The sequence below is a fragment of the Schistocerca americana genome, chromosome X (assembly GCF_021461395.2).
Source record: "Schistocerca americana isolate TAMUIC-IGC-003095 chromosome X, iqSchAmer2.1, whole genome shotgun sequence".
Classification (NCBI taxonomy): Eukaryota; Metazoa; Arthropoda; class Insecta; order Orthoptera; family Acrididae; genus Schistocerca; species Schistocerca americana.
The window spans coordinates 687,800,999-687,819,359 of NC_060130.1; the positions used below are offsets into that span (position 1 = coordinate 687,800,999).

Here is an 18,361-nt window from a genome sequence, read left to right on the forward strand (position 1 = left end):
CAGACTAAAGACCGAAATACTAAATGTCGTTTTCCAAAGCTGTTTCACAGAGGAAGACTGCACTGTAGCTCCTTCTCTAGATTGTCGCACAAATGACAAAATGGTAGATATCGAAATAGACGACAGAGGGACAGAGAAACAATTAAAATCGCTCAAAACCGGACCTCATGGGATACCAGTTCGATTTTACACAAAGAACGCGAAGGAACTTGCCCTCCCCCCCCCCCCCCCCCCCCTTTTTGCAGCGGTGTACCGTAGGTCTCTAGAAGAGCGTAGCGTTCCAAAGGATTGGAAAAGGGCACAGGTCATCCCCGTTTTCAAGAAGGGACGTCGAACAGATGTGCAGAACTATAGACCTATATCTATAACGTCGATCAGTTGTAGAATTATGGAACACGTATTATGTTCGAGTATAACGACTTTTCTGGAAGCTAGAAATCTACTCTGTAGGAATCAGCATGGGTTTCGAAAAAGACGATCGTGTGAAACCCAGCTCGCGCTATTCGTCCACGAGACTCAGAGGGCCGTAGACACGGGTTCCCAGGTAGATACCGTGTTTCTTGACTTCCGCAAAGCGTTCGATACAGTTCCCCACAGTCGTTTAATGAACAAAGTAAGAGCATATGAACTATCAGACCAATTGTGTGATTGGATTGAAGAGTTCCTAGATAACAGAGCGCAGCATGTCATTCTCAATGGAGAGAAGTCTTTCGAAGTAAGAGTGATTTCAGGCGTGCCGCAGGGGAGCGTCTTAGGACCGTTGCTATTCACAATATACATAAATGACCTCGTGGATGACATCGGAAGTTCACTGAGGCTTTTTGCAGATGATGCTGAGGTGTATCGAGAGGTTTTGACAATGGAAAATTGTACTGAAATGCAGGAGGATCTGCGGGGAATTGACGCATGGGGTAGGGAATGGCAATTGAATCTCAATGTAGACAAGTGTAATATGCTGCGAATACATAGAAAGAAAGATCCCATATCATTTAGCTACAATATAGCAGGTCAGCAACTGGAAGCAGTTAATTCCATAAATTATCTGGGAGTACGCATTAGGAGTGATTTAAAATGGAATGATCATATAAAGTTGATCGTCGGTAAAGCAGATGCCAGACTGAGATTCATTGGAAGAATCCTAAGGAAATGCAATCCGAAAACAAAGGAAGTAGGTTACAGTACGCTTGTTCGCCCACTGCTTGAATTCTGCTCACCAGTGTGGGATCCGTACCAGATAGGGTTGATAGAAGAGATAGAGAAGATCCAACGGAGAGCAGCGCGCTTCGTTACAGGATCATTTAGCAATCGCGAAAGCGTTACGGAGATGATACATAAACTCCAGTGGAAGGCTCTGCAGGAGAGACGCTCAGTAGCTCGGTACGAGCTTTTGTTGAAATTTCGAGAACATACCTTCACCGAGGAGTCAAGCAGTATATTGCTCCCTCCTACGTATATCTCGCGAAGAGACCATGAGGATAAAATCAGAGAGATTAGAGCCCACACAGAGGCATACCGAGAATCCTTCTTTCCACGAACAATACGAGACTGGAATAGAAGAGAGAACCGATAGAGGTACTCAAGCTACTCTCCGCCACACACCGTCAGGTGGCTTGCGGAGTATGGATGTAGATGTAGATGTAGAACGGTCATTGAGGAGTCACTGTTGGTAGCCTTTGGTTCATATGGACGGTCAGTTGCTCAACAGCTGCATGTCTATACGTCCGTACTCATCTTCGCAACCGTATTTCACCCCTCTCGTCTATGGCCTGTGCTGCACCACAGTTGCCTCAGTGCCGGTTTTGGACAACGCCATTTTGGCATGCGCGGTATACATCAATCACGGCGGCACGCAAACTATTTGTAAACTTGGCCGTTTCGGAAAGGCTTCCACCCTTGGCCCGAAAGCAAATGATCAAGCCCTTTTGGCGTCAGATAAATGGCTCCGTTTGCGCATTGCAACAACTGCACTCTTTTCCTTTTTTTCCTTTTTATTGTTATTTAATCCCGCTCGTCCCAAAATCTGAAGGGCCTACACTGGGTGAAATGTGTTGTCCGTGAGAGAATACGTTCCACAGGGTTGAGGGGACTGTTTTCTTTGTCGTCTGACAAGCTTTGTGCACCCTCCGTTGCTATTGCTGCCATCTGCCCTCTGAGAGTAGTTATTGCACGTTGACGTCGAACGCAGGTGGTGTTCACATTAATGTGACTGGGCCGTGTATGAGGCCTTGAATTATCATTTAACAGTTTCATTTTCACGTACACCTAAAGAAAGGAGGATTTCTGAAATATCTGAGGCTAACTGCGTTTAATCTCCCCGTGGCAGTGAAGATCTCTTGGATTATTAGTAGGAAGGGTAATTGTATTATTAAAAACCTATGGAAAGCTAACTATATTTTTGCCAATTAATTTTGTTAAAAAAATTGTTTTGATAAAATGGTAGTCAGAATGAATAGGCGTTTTAAAATTCTTGGATATCTCCATTTCCAGAATCTATCGACTGTCCTTTTTATTATCAATCATAGCTCTTACGTGGCATCTATCGTATCGAAAGTTCTAAATTCTTCAAACAATTTTTTCTCGGAGCTACCTGCGAAGGTCTTTGCAAGTGACTTATAAGCATAATATCTCCGGCCTCTTGACGGAGCTTACTGTAGTTTCAGTATATGTAACGATACACTTCGTTTCAGTATCAGCTTCCCCACATTTCAGTTGTTTGTCTACAACTCAGAATAATGAAATAAAATAATAAAAGCAGCAAGCAACCGTGATGTTCACGTAAACATATAACCGAGATGTCACAAATAAGATATAATTTCGTGTTTCGTAGTTGCTATTGGTAGCACCTTTCGAGTATAATGTGTTACACATTCAGCAGAAGTAATTTTAATGCACCATACTCAACATTTTTCAAGTAACACAACTTGTTACTCATGTTAGGTAGTTTGCAGAAGTAATTCTAAATTGTCGTTTAGTAACGAAAGAAAGCATAATTGCGAAACATGGTAACTGACGAGTGGACTATCCGAAAATAATACAAGATATAATTCTGAATATTTGGTTGCAGGAGATCAACTGCACAGTAATAAAAATTAGAAGCGGAGTCCATTGTCAAGAAAACCAACCCTCATAAAGCAAACTGTCAGTAGAAGAAAAGCGATTTTCAAACACGTCAGTGAGCAGTCGATGGAAGGAGACGCTTTCCTCTACTAAGTCGCAGCGCACGTCGCGTCTTCGAGTCAGTGTTAAGACCAGCGAGAGTTCTGCATCAGAGTAAATTACTACACTTGGAAACACGGCGAGCAAGGATAAACAATGTTTCCTTCTCACACCGCAACCTACTGTACTTAAAATTCTCCGAATGTCCTCCAGTTTGCCTATGATGTTTTATAAAGGCTTTTTGCGTCAAGTATAGCGCTAATGTGAAACTCTCAAGGTATCATATTTTCTAAACTCGTTTGTGTGGTAACTCAAAACATTTTATTTACAAATAAGTCGTTCTCTTGTTGTCATTGCAGTCGGAGAAAATACTCGACTGAGCGGTAGTAAATGCACAACTCGACGTACTGAAATGTTGCTTATGAATGTTTCTAAACGCGACTGGACTATGCAGGGTGATACAGCTGCCCCTACCGATAGGTTTTATGCAACCTGCAACAACATTAAAAACCATTTGCAAGATTCTCATACTCTCTCGCTCGCAACATGCAAAACATTCATCCTACAGGAAAAATGCTAGGATCTTTCTATAGGAAATTTAATGTAGTTAAATTTTGGTGTGGGATACGTTTTCGCTGGAGGTCGCAGTTTTCGAGTTATTCAAGAAAAACGCGTTTGAAGGTCACTTTTGTAGGTTTTTCGTGAATAATTCCATACCTGCAGCCTCTAGCGAAAACGTATACCAGTACAAAGTTTAACTACATTAAATTAACTACAAAAATATTGAAACGGTACAGTAGTTACCGCTGCAAAAGCAGCAGTTTTCGCTGCTCGCTCGCACCGAGAATACACACTGAGGCGGCTCCGCCGCCAATTTTTTGCACGATGCGGCCGGCCGCGGGTGCAGCGGAGCTCCATGTGGACGGATGGAGAATACGTTAGGCCTCATTATACATATTTATATATGTCATGTATCATGTATTACTTGTACTTGAATGCGAATCATGCACGTGAACATTCCTAATCCTCATCCCAACTTTCCATTAAGCGTAGCCAAATATTATTTTGGAAACAGCAGAAGTAGTTCTGTAGCGTAGTAGTGGCAACTTTACTGCTGGGTAGGGGATCAGAGATACAGCACAGGCTGATCGAAATCAAAGACGTTTCAGTATCATAAGATTGGGGTGGAGAGGTTGGTCACGGCCAAGTGGTTCGACCATCCTCTCCACCGGGACGCAGGAAGACCTCCGGGTGCCCACCATATTCTAGGAGTTCTACAGAAGACGGGTAAGTGAGCAGACGTGCCCTCAGTGCGTCTGTCTCGGTGTTCACAGGAAGATAGGTACTTGAATATTTGTACTGATTCTTTTTTATTTCCAGCTTCAGATTATGTAGGGAAACGAATGTACACAATGATTGCTTTCTCGTTTGTTTCGGAAATTTTGTGTGGAAACAGAGTAGGCTCCAATCCTTAGTACAAAGCCACGTGGTATCGTAAGCTACAAAGTCTCATCAATAGTTCCAATGTATGAATTGTATTGCGCAAATCGAGTGCAACGAAGTATATTCAAACGCGAGTGATTTATTTTAGTCGAGAAGTAGAACCGTAAAAATGTTTCTTTGTGCGGAGGGGGTTTTAGATCACGTGGTCTGCCCCATGCTGGTAGTAGTGAACATGGCTGATCATTGGGTAGCCAAATTATAACACTGAACGGTTCACATCGTAATTCACTGCCTCACGGCATAGTTAAATTGATTGGCTATTCCACTCCCTTTGTAGTTGGATGAACTATTAATTCCACACGGTCGATCGTTCGTTGCCGGAGGGCACGAGTTTGAAATAGCGACAAAACAGATATCGCTCCGCTAAACTCTTTCGATCCGCTGTGTTGATGTGTCTCGCGTCCAGCCTGTCAGTTATCCTCCTCTCACATAGTGGATGTTCTATGTACAGTAATGGCCAAATGCAGTTCCGTCTTGTCCGTAAAACAATAATGTGCGTGCAGATTAGCATACAAGATAGCCAAGCCATACGTTGTAAAACTAATCTCTGTAAAGTGGAATAATTACTGTAATTGCTGCAAAATGGAATAATTATGTTTAAAATAAATAGGTTATGAATGATCATCAATCTTTAACATACCATCAAATCACAACGAACTCAGTCTAAGGAGAATTCTTTATAGAAGGAAAAGAGTTACAAAATATAAAAAAAAAATATAGAACGCAGGGACCTACACATCAGCGTGTGAGCCCTTCAGCCCCTTGATCAGTAACGTGCAAAACAGGACATGCTCTGTTCTCTACGGAGCGTTCTCAAGTACCCCTCCCCCAGTTATCCTTTGCGCCATTTGCATTCAGGGCTAGTTACAATGACTACCTTTTTTATTAATGCCGATATCAAGTGTCGGTTTCCACCTGTTTGTGGTCCAGTATAGAAACAAAAAAATCCACAAAAATCACGAGAGCTGCGTAAGCAGAAATATGAGCGTTGCCAGAGGGTTTTAAGAAAGTACAGGTAAAAGCATAGTTTTCTCTACTCCCCAATATTAAGGTTAACTTTCATCTGGTGTCCTCTGCTAGGTTTATTGTAAGAAAGTTTGTTTAATTCCCACAGTACGGTTATCTTTCAAGATCCTGTTCATTTTTTTTGTGTAGCACTAATAGTTTGCTCGTAGCAAGCGAGAAAATAAGAAAATCTTCCATATGGGATTTGGAGACTTTGCTGATTGCATACAACCCATGGCTAGGGGCAGCTAAATGGTTCAAATGGCTCTGAGCGCTATGGGACTTAACAGCTGTGGTCATCAATCCCCTAGAACTTAGAACTACTTAAACCTAACCAATCTAAGGACATCACACACATCCATGCCCGAGGCAGGATTCGAACCTGCGACCGTAGCAGTTGCGCGGTTCCGGACTGCGCGCCTAGAACCGCGAGACCACCGCGGCCGGCGGGCAGCTAAATACTTTGCATAGGTTATACACTCTTTGTCCTAATATCTTCGCTAAATTGCTCTCCTCTTAACGTATGTACCTTCCAGTTGTGGATAAATTTTCAATCATGAGTCTCTATACCATGAGAAATATTTCCAAGTTAAAAATTAACTTCAAATCTGTATAATAGCTTCGGCATTGGTAGATAAAATTGAATGTTTACATCACTACAAAGTTAAAGATTCAGTAGCCTCCAACCACTGTTTTCCGAGAGTTATTCTGTTAAGGCAGCGAATGTAACCCCCCCCCCCCCCCCCAATTTCCCAGCACATCTGTCAGTGAACCTTACACAAGAAGGTTCTCACTACCTGAATTTTAATTAATAAGAAGGGAGTGCGATCATTTTCTCGGAGATTCGATCCTAATTCAGAATCCATAAGGTTCATGAATTTGACTTCAAATAGGCCATAGCATAACTCGTAAATCTCAGAAGACACTTTTTTTTTTAGAAGCTTAAGTCCATGAATCAGCATGGTTGTAGACAGCACTGCTCGGTGCGAAACTCAGCTTGCCCTTTTCTCACATGACATACTGCGAACAATTGCTGAAGGGCAACAGGCAGATGCCCCATTTCTAGATTTCCGGAAGATGTTTGACACACTGCCCATTGCAGGCTATTAACGAAGGTAGGAGCATATGGAATAAGTTCGCTGATACGTGAGTGGCTCGAAAACTTCTTAAGTAATAGAACCCAGTATGTTTTCCTCGACGGTGAGTGTCCATCGGAGACAAGGGTATCGTCAGGAGTGCTCCTGGGTAGTGTGATAGGACTGCTGATGTTCTTTACAAACATAAGTGATTTGGAGGCCAGAGTGGGCAGCAATCTGTGATTGTTAGCTGATGATGGTGTGGTGTACAGTAAGGTGTCGAAGTTGAGTGACCGTAGGAAGATACAAGATGACTCAGACAAAATTTCTAGTTGATATGACGAATGGCAGCTAGCTCTGAATGTGGAAAAATGTAAGTTAACGAGGATGAGTAGAAAGAACAACCGTTTAATGTTCTTATACAGCATTTCTAGTTTCCTGCTTGATGCAGTCAAGTCGTTCAAATGTCTGGGCGAAACGTTGCAAGGCGATATGAAATGGAATGTGCATGTGAGAATTGTGATAGGGACTTCGGTTTATTGGGAGTATTTTAGGAAAGGATAGTTTTACCTGTAAAGTAAACCGCATTTAGGACGCTGGTGCGACCTATTCTTGAATACTGCTCGAATGTTTGGGATCCGTACCAGGTCGGATTGAAGGAAGACGTCAAAGCAATTCAGAGGCTTTGCTAGGATTGTTGCTAGGATTGTTACCGATAGGTCAGAACAACATGTAAATGTTACGGAGATGCTTCAGGAATTCAAATGGGAATGCCTGGAGGGAAGGCGACGTTCTTTTCGAGAAACACTATTGAGAAAATTTAGAGAACTGGCAGATGAAGCTGGCTGTCGAACCATTCTACTGCCGCCAACATACATCGCGCGTAGGGACCACGAGGATAAGATACGATAAATTAGGGCTCATATGCAGGCATATAGATAGTAGTTTCTCCCTCGCTCTATTTGCAATTGGAACAGGAAAGAAAATGAATAGTACTGGTACAGGGCATCCTCCATCACGCACCCTACGATGGCTTGCGGAGTATCTACACTATGTGATCAAAAGTATCCGGACACCTGACTGAAAATGACTTAAGACTTCGTGGCGCCCTCCATCCGTAATGCTAGAATTCAATATGGTCTTGGCCCAATCTTAGCCTTGATGACAGCTTCCACTCTCGCAGGCATACGTTCAGTTAGGTGCTAGAAGATTTCTTGGGGAATGGCAACCCATTCTTCACGGAGTGTTGCACTGAGGAGAGGTATGGATGTCGGTTGGTGAGCCCTGGCACGAAGTCGGAGTTCCGAAACATCCAAAAGGTGTTCTGCAGGACTTAGGTCAAGACTCTGTGCAGGCCAGTCCATTACAGGGATGTTATTGTCGTCCGCCACAGGCGGTGCATTATGAAAAGGTGCTCGATCGTCTTGAAAGATTCAAACGCCATCCCCGAATTGCTCTTCAACAGTGGGATGCAAGAAGGTGCTTAAAACATCAGCGTAGACCTGTGCTGCGATACTGCCACCCAAAACAACAAGGGGTGCTAGCCCTTTCCATGAAAAACACGACCACATCATAACACCACCGACTCCGAATTTTGCAGTTGGCACTACACACGCTGGCAGATGACGTTCACCGGGCATTCGCCATACCCACAGCCTGCAATCGGATCGCCACATTAGAGAACGTGATTCGTCACTCCTCACAACATTATTCCACTGTTAAAACGTCCAATATTTACGTTCCTTACACCAAGTGATGTATAGTTTGGCATTTAGCCGCGTGATGCGTGGCTTATGAGCAGCCGCTCGACCATGAAATCCAAGTTTTCTCTCCTCCCGCCTAAATGTCGTGCTACTTGCAGTAGATCCTGATACAGTTTGGAATTCCTATGTGATGGTCTGGATAGATGTCTGCCTGTTACACATTACGATGCTCTTCCACTCTCGGAGGTCTCTCTCAGTCAACATACGAGATCAGCCTGTACGCTTTTGTGTTGTACGTGCCCCTTCACGTTTCCACTTCACTATTACATCGGAAACAATGGACTTAGGGCTGATAATGAGTGTGGAAAACTCGCGTACAGACGTATGACACAAGTGACACTCAATCAATTAGCCACGTTCGAAGTTCGTGAGTTGCGTGGAGCGCTCCATTCTGCTCTCTCACGATGTCCAATTACTACTGAGGTCACTGATATGGGATACCTGGCAGTAGGTGGCAGCACAATGGACCTAATATGAAAAATTTATGTTTTTGGGGACGTCCGGATACTTTTGATAACATAGTGTATATATGTGTAAAAGTAGACTCACCTAGTATGGGATGAGTCGGACAGGAGGATCATAAAACGGAGAATTGTGCTTCGACACATTTGTGGGATGCACTGTGTCAAGAATGGAGACTAATTCCAGCTGAAACCCCGGCAAAATTGATCCATCGCATGCCGAGAGTATGCAAGGCCGACATTATAGCAAAGGGTCGCTGTTTTGAGAAGTCTAAAATGTAATAGTTTCTTTTACGTATGTACTATCCGAGCATGACAAACTCTTAGAAAAAGTAAAATGCAATATTATGATGTATTTTCTTTCCATTCTCCATAATCACTTGGTGTTTCCAGACATATTTAGTGTGGTGTACATTAAGAGAAAGCCCAGAAATTTTAATTTATGTTGTGATTTGGTACTTATTTTATTTTTTCAACAAGAAAGAAAGGAATGCACAGGTCATGCTTGAGACATTCTCTAGACGATTCACTGTAAAAAAATCCCAAAGTGCTAGCTTCACTGTTGCCACCTTTCAACTGCATAGCGCTGATGGCTGCAGGAGGAACAGTAGTCATCTATAGAACTGCAGCAACAATGAGGAGTTATCATAGAGACTTTTAAAAACTAGCTTTCCTAGCGTCTTTTGTTTTCGAAATGTGCTGAGTTTAGTGCTTTGCTCGAAAGAAGCCAGTTTGGCTGTTAAATATCACAGTGGCGAAAAGTTTTAAGTGAAAAATATGTGGCCTCGCAGAGATGAACTTTTTGACACCTTATCTGCTTTCCTAACCTCTTCTGTTCCCGAAATGTCCCAAATTTAGTAATCGATTCCAAGAAAGCCTTTTGTCAGTTGAATATAACACCAGTGTCACTTTCTGCGATCAAAATGGCTAGTTTTTGAAAAGATTAACGTTTTGATACTTCTGTTACGTAGGTAGCACAAGTTGTCTGTAAAATATTTTGTCTCTCAGATCAGTAAATAGTTTTCCTTAAGTACCCTTATTTATTTCAAGCATTTTTTTTTTTTTTTTTTTTTGAAACTACACATCACGCTCGTCTATTTTCATATCCCAGTATCAAGTTTCCACTCTTCGTTTGGCAAAGGAAATTCGCTCAAAAATTTAACTTAAATAAAAAATTATTTTTCTCTTAATGTTCTTGATTACCTTCAAGGAATGAAACCTATTTTGTAAAACTGGATAGCATGCTGATCATTTTGGTACCCTATTTGTCCATTTCTCATTTTTAATTTGGTTATGAAAATTCGGACAAGAATCTAGACCGCAATTTTCCCTAAAATCAAAGGTTTTCTTAATTACTCTGATTACTTTCAAGCTAATTGAATATTTTTTGCGAAAGTAGTTGTAATGCTGGTCAATTTGATGACCCTTTTGCCTATTTCTCAGTCTTCGTTTGGCTATGAAAATTTGTGGCTAAACCCACTGTGTAATTTATAGCGAAACACGAAACCTCCTGGCAGATTAAAACTGACTGCCAGACCAGGTCTCTAACCTGGGTGGTTTTACTTTCACACCAAGTGCTGTGCTGACTGACTTACACTTTTACAGCTTCATTTCCGCCAGTATCTCGTCTCCTACCTTATACAGATGTTTTAGACGCATGGTCTACAACCTTTCACGTGGAGCAGACTACTGGCTAATAGGCAAGACAAATAGCATAAGGCTGCAGAGTCCGTATGCCCTGATGCCTCTTTGGCTACGGCCTAAGTGCAGCGAGATGGGGACCAGGCAGAACGTTCGATGACGTCATAACTGGAGCCGATGCTGTAGTGTCCTGAGTTCAGCGGTGTGTAATTGCGTTGTGAAGTGCCACTACAGGTAGAACGTCACGTGCGGTCCGTTAGCTCTGCAGTTTTGCCCACATGACTTTACAGAAACTATTCGGTAAACGAATTTGATTTTTACGTTGCGTATAGCTTTATATGTCAGCTTCATGGTGAAGTGCCCATCATCTCGCTAACTGTTATACTTATTGTGATATTCGCATTTAAGCAAAACGGTGCGGGAAACTCGAAAAAGTTTGCAATGAAAACTATAGGTCGCTATAATTTTGCTTTTAGTGCATATTACACCATATTTTACAGTAAATAAAATTTAACTGAGGTACTGACTTGGGAGAAGGTCACTATCCCTCCAACCTGGAGAAAATGGAACTTAAGCAACAAGTACACTTCCGACCGCACGCATGCGAGGAAGAAATATTCATAACGTGTTCTAAACGTGTTCTAAACCGTTCGAGATATCGAAACGAGATTTTGACAAATGATAGCACAAAACGAGGAGAGTATTTTGCCATATGTTTAACACATGGAGCATTATTATATGTGTTGATATAGCCGAAGTTACAATTTTATTTCAGTTTTTCTCCAATCCAGTACTGTAATTTTTTTTTAAATCGCTGATGACTAGTGAAAAGAGAATTTGCTACAATGAAAATAAACGTGAAATTTATTCTGTCATGTTACAGAAAACCGATATAATGAGGTTTTCTTTAAGGTATTGACCTCTCTCGTCGTGTCTTGGTTGTTTAATAAATCACACTATTTCAAGATTTTGTGGCAGTACCTATTGCAAGGTGAGCTTGTGAATTTAACCTGTGTCTTGGCAAAAGAAGAATAATTAAATCAGTCAGCTACAGAAATGTAACCGTTACTCATAATAGATGATGCTTCTTCAAGTGAGAAATGGTTAACAATTCAGACAAAATAAACCACCAATTACGTTGCAATTTTGGAGGAATTCTGTAACGAACCGTATTTTTAACAGTGAACGATTGGAATCGATGCTTATCAAAGGATTTCGTCCTTGTTCTTCACCTGAGAAATGTGAACGTACACGTAATTCACAGCAAATAGTGTTCCTCAGTTTTGTTCCTATCCCCATCCAGAGTGAAGTGGTTAACTTCTTCACCATAATTATCTTTTAATATGTTTAAGGTAGATTACATATATTTTTAATCTATCTTAACCTTAACGAGTAACTTCCAGCGGTTCATAAAATAATGACTTTCATGTTTTCGTAACCTTGTTATCCACAGATAAACAGGCATCCAATTTTCTTTTTTCCCCTTATAGAACAATGCTGCATTTTTGCTGCTGGGTAGAACTGACCCAACAAAACCCTTTCGTTAGTCTGCAGCTGTGAACACACTGACGACTTGCAAAACCTAGCCAACTATCCGTCAACGTCAGTTCACTGGTGAATTAAGATAATTCTAGTAAGAAGATTCACACTCTGTACAGAAAGATGTTAAGCTATTAGCTGTACTTTTCGTATATCAAAGATAAATTAAGTGTAGAAATAAAATGCTTTGGTAAACTTCAGTCCCATCTATTCATTTTTAATGACACATTTTTCTACAGGGTTCTCCTGGAATTGCAACAGAATTGTCGATTTATTTCCATCTGACTATTTAATCTTTTTGTCTTCTCAGTAACTCATACAATATATTCAGCTACGAGGGCAGTTCAATAAGTAATGCAACACATTTTTTTTTCTCGGCCAATTTTGGTTGAAAAAACCGGAAATTTCTTGTGGAATATTTTCAAACATTCCCGCTTCGTCTCGTATAGTTTCATTGACTTCCGACAGGTGGCAGCGCTGTACGGAGCTGTTAAAATGGCGTCTGTAACGGATGTGCGTTGCAAACAACGGGCAGTGATCGAGTTTCTTTTGGCGGAAAACCAGGGCATCTCAGATATTCATAGGCGCTTGCAGAATGTCTACGGTGATCCGGCAGTGGACAAAAGCACGGTGAGTCGTTGGGCAAAGCGTGTGTCATCATCGCCGCAAGGTCAAGCAAGACTGTCTGATCTCCCGCGTGCAAGCCGGCCGTGCACAGCTGTGACTCCTGCAATAGCGGAGCGTGCGAACACACTCGTTCGAGATGATCGACGGATCACCATCAAACAACTCAGTGCTCAACTTGACATCTCTGTTGGTAGTGCTGTCACAATTGTTCACCAGTTGGGATATTCAAAGGTTTGTTCCCGCTGGGTCCCTCGTTGTCTAACCGAACACCATAAAGAGCAAAGGAGAACCATCTGCGCGGAATTGCTTGCTCGTCATGTGGCTGAGGGTGACAATTTCTTGTCAAAGATTGTTACAGGCGTTGAAACATGGGTTCATCACTTCGAACCTGAAACAAAGCGGCAATCAATGGAGTGGCGCCACACCCACTCCCCTACCAACAAAAAGTTTAAAGCCATACCCTCAGCTGGTAAAGTCATGGTTACAGTCTTCTGGGACGCTGAAGGGGTTATTCTGTTCGATGTCCTTCCCCATGGTCAAGCGATCAACTCTGAAGTGTATTGTGCTACTCTTCAGAAATTGAAGAAACGACTTCAGCGTGTTCGTAGGCACAAAAATCTGAACGAACTTCTCCTTCTTCATGACAACGCAAGACCTCACACAAGTCTTCGCACCCGAGAGGAGCTCACAAAACTTCAGTGGACTGTTCTTCCTCATGCACCCTACAGCCCCGATCTCGCACCGTCGGATTTCTATATGTTTGGCCCAATGAAGGACGCAATCCGTGGTAGGCACTACGTGGATGATGAAGGAGTTATTGATGCAATACGACGTTGGCTCCGACATCGATCAGTGGAATGGTACCGTGCAGGCATACAGGCCCTCATTTTAAGGTGGCGTAAGGCCGTAGCATTGAATGGAGATTACGTTGTGTAGCTAAAAGATTGGGGAATAACCTGGTGTATTTCAATGCTGAATAAAACAACCCCTGTTTCAGAAAAAAAATGTGTTGCATTACTTATTGAACTGCCCTCGATGCCATGTTAAATTCTGCTTCTTTTTCTAAACCAAAATAGAACTTGAAAAACTTAATCATTATAGGCGTAAATGGAACGATAGTTTATTATCAAGCTACACAGTGCACAACACTCCGTCTTCAGGCCACAAGTGGCCCATCGGGACCATCCGACCGTCGTGTCATCTCAGCTGAGGATGCGGATATGAGGGGTGTGTGGTCAGCACACCGCACTCCCGGTCGTTATGATGGCTTTCTTTGATCGGACCCACTACTATTCGGTCGAGTAGCTCCTCAGTTGGCATCACGAGGCTGAGTGCACCTCGTAAACTGGCAACAGCGCATGGCGGCCCGGAGGATCACCCATCCAAGTGCAGGCCACGCCCGACAGCGCTTAACTTCGGTGATCTGACGAGAACCGGTGTATCCACTGCGGCAAGGCCGTTGTTAAGCTACACAGTGAGGGTACAATTATTTTTTTTTACCAAACTGTTTCATTAAAATCGCAAGATCACGAATGTGCGGTAGATCTTATGCGTGCATATAAAAAACAGAATCGGATGCATTGCTATACGATTTGATGCTGGAAGGACAAACGCTTCTGAACGTCTATTTGTTCATGTAAGGTAAGGTCGAAGGATTATAGTGAAAGATAAAGAATGGTTTGGAGAGTTCAATACATTTTGTGAGAGTTTACACCTAGGTCCTGATAAATTCCATGAATGCATGAGCATGTCTGTGTCTACATTTGATTACGTTTTGAAAACGGTTGATGCACGCCTCAGAGTACCCTACACCAATTTCCAACCAACTATATCGCCTCAGAGAAAACTTAAACAGGTAGTTACCTTGATGTACGTAAAAGTAAATTCAACAGCTCTTTGCTTTTTAAAATCTTATATTAAACGAAAATAACATTATACAATTTAAATAATTTCATCTAACATCACCAGTGGCAAGAGATTTGCGAGATATGATTTTGAATTAATTTTGTCAGAACAGAATAACACAATAATAATATTTACTTGCTGTCAGTATTAAGCCTCATTGCTATTTCACTCCATATCCTCCTTCCAATCGACATATTTTCATACTGAGAATGAACAGATTGCTAAATTTCTCTCTTTTCGTGTACCGCTGTAAGGAATTCTTCGATGGACGTGGTACGCTGCTGGCACCGAGCAAGGTGGCGAAGTGGTTAGCAAACTGGACTCTCATTCGGGAGGACGACGGTTTGAACCTGCGTCCGGCCCTCCTGATCTAGGTTTTCCGTAATTTCCCTAAATCATTTCAGGCAAATGCCGGGATGGTTCCTTTGAAAGGGCATTGCCGATTTCCTTCCCCATCCTTCCCTAATCCGCTGGGATCGATGACCTCGCTGTTTGTTCCCTTCCCCCAAAATCAACCAACCAACCAGTCGGCGCTCACTGCACGATCGAGAAACACAAACTGGTTTGCGCTGTGCGCCAACACCCTGCTGCACGGTGTTACTGACGGCTGCACGCGCCTCCCGAAATGCTTGCCGCTAGGACACTTCCCTATAGTCCAATGTGTTTGTGTTGCACGCTGCGGGGGGAACAGTGTTCAATGCTGCCCTCCCCGCTGCACCCAGGTCACTACCTAGGTGCGTAATCAATTACACTAGCCAACAGTGAAAATGTAACTGGGATGAAATAAATGTTTGTTAACTATATCGATATTGGTGACGAAAACGACAGTGAAATACTCGCGTTTCCAAGTGAAAGGAGGGCGGGGGGTGTGCATTTAATTATAATTATATTTTATTGGCGTTCATTTTCAACCCCTTCCGATACACCCTTCGATATCCCGCTAATGGTAGACAGTGATGAAGTTTCAGGAAACTATAACTGTGTATATTCTGTCAGTATTTTCTAGCCCGGACTCGCAGCAACAAGGGGAAGTGGTAGAGAAAGAGAGGAGCGTTGCATGTTTAATTTAATCACAGTCTGTCTGTTACAAGCTATGCTTTGTTCGTCCGCTGCAAGAACCAGTTTGTGAAGTGTAGTTAGTGCATATGGTCATTGTAATTCCTGTAATTTAATATGCCTCCCAAATGCGTATACACTGTTGACAATTTTTGCTACACTTGCGGACAGGCTACACTGAAATCGCGAAGGAGACCAGTACACCATATATTATATGGGTTTGAAATCGGGGACCAGGACAAGCCGCAGACTCCTTATGTATATTGCATATCTTGTGTCTCGTGGTTGTGTCAGGAAATACACTCCTGGAAATTGAAATAAGAACACCGTGAATTCATTGTCCCAGGAAGAGGAAACTTTATTGACACATTCCTGGGGTCAGATACATCACATGATCACACTGACAGAACCACAGGCACATACACACAGGCAACAGAGCATGCACAATGTCGGCACTAGTACAGTGTATATCCACCTTTCGCAGCAATGCAGGCTGCTATTCTCCCATGGAGACGATCGTAGAGATGCTGGAAGTAGTCCTGTGGAACGGCTTGCCATGCCATTTCCACCTGGCGCCTCAGCTGGACCAGCGTTCGTGCTGGACGTGCAGACCGCGTGAGACGACGCTTCATCCAGTCCCAAACATGCTCAATGGGGGACAGATCCGGAGATCTTGCTGGCCAGGGTAGTTGACTTACACCTTCTAGAGCACGTTGGGTGGCACGGGATACATGCGGACGTGCATTGTCCTGTTGGAACAGCAAGTTCCCTTGCCGGTCTACGAATGATAGAACGATGGGTTCGATGACGGTTTGGATGTACCGTGCACTATTCAGTGTCCCCTCGACGATCACCAGTGGTGTACGGCCAGTGTAGGAGATCGCTCCCCACACCATGATGCCGGGTGTTGGCCCTGTGTGCCTCGGTCGTATGCAGTCCTGATTGTGGCGCTCACCTGCACGGCGCCAAACGCTCATACGACCATCATTGGCACCAACGCAGAAGCGACTCTCATCGCTGAAGACGACACGTCTCCATTCGTCCCTCCATTCACGCCTGTCGCGACACCACTGGAGGCGGGCTGCACGATGTTGGGCGTGAGCGGAAGACGGCCTAACGGTGTGCGGGACCGTAGCCCAGCTTCATGGAGACGGTTGCGAATGGTCCTCGCCGATACCCCAGGAGCAACGGTGTCCCTAATTTGCTGGGAAGTGGCGGTGCGGTCCCCTACGGCACTGCGTAGGATCCTACGGTCTTGGCGTGCATCCGTGCGTCGCTGCGGTCCGGTCCCAGGTCGACGGGCACGTGCATCTTCCGCCGACCACTGGCGACAACAACGATGTACTGTGGAGACCTCACGCCCCACGTGTTGAGCAATTCGGCGGTACGTCCACCCGGCCTCCCGCATGCCCACTATATGCCCTCGCTCAGAGTCCGTCAACTGCACATACGGTTCACGTCCACGCTGTCGCGGCATACTACCAGTGTTAAAGACTGCGATGGAGCTCCGTATGCCACGGCAAACTGTCTGACACTGACGGCGGCGCTGCACAAATGCTGCGCAGCTAGCGCCATTCGACGGCCAACACCGCGGTTCCAGGTGTGTCCGCTGTGCCGTGCGTGTGATCATTGCTTGTACAGCCCTCTCGCAGTGTCAGGAGCAAGTATGGTGGGCCTGACACACCGGTGTCAATGTGTTCTTTTTTCCATTTCCAGGAGTGTATGTTTCATGAGCCTTACTACATCCATGGTCTGCCGAGAACCATCTGACCATGTTACTTTTCTATGACAACTTAATGACCTAGCGGTAGATCTGGAATTGCCGAAAGGTAAAGCTGAGCTCTTGCGGTCAAGACTACAACAGTGGAATTGTCTTGAAAAGACAGTAAATATGACTGCATTCCGTAGCTGCCATACGCCATACCTTCTATTTTTCGAAAGTGAAAAGAGCTGGATATTTTGTAGCGGTGCATAGGGACTACTATCAGCTATAGGCATTGACCGTAAAAATAATCAGTGATGGTTGTTTATAGACTCCTCTAAAGTAAGTCTCAAGTGTGTGCCACTCCATAATGGCAACGTGGTACCGTCGATTTAGATTGCACCTCACATGAAAGAAACTTATGATAACGAAGCAATTGTTATTGCGACTGAACTATGACAAGTTTATCTGTCATATTTCCGGGGATCTGAAAGTCATAGGCCTATTACTTGGGCTACACCAAATTCAGTTGCTTCCTGTGCTTTTGGGATAGCCACGCCAAAGTATTTCATTATTAAAAGAAAGATTGGTATCAGCGTCAATCACTTGGACCGTGATCTCACCGTGTTATTCACAAAGCACTTTTTAATACAAGAACATAATTCTCCTGAACTTCTTATGTAATTGGGTCTAATGAAAAACTTCGAAAGTCTATGAATAAAAATGGGGAAGCATTTCTCTAATTGCGCGAGAAATTTCCACTTCTAAGTAAGCCGAAAAAAGAGGGGATTTGCGTGGCTCCCCAGGTACACAGACTGTACAAAGATGAGCATGTCTACACCATCCTGAAAGGTGATGAAATGCTGGCTTGGGATAGCTTTGGTCAAGTATGAACAAACTATCTGGGAAATAAGAGAGCAGAAAACT

The 18,361-nt window shown here is 43.5% G+C and overlaps 1 pseudogene; it reads right to left on the reverse strand.

The window, feature by feature from the left end:
• Positions 1 to 14,117: 14,117 nt before the first annotated feature.
• On the reverse strand, positions 14,118 to 14,235 carry LOC124557561 (annotated as a pseudogene).
• Between the last annotated feature and the right edge of the window lie 4,126 nt (positions 14,236 to 18,361).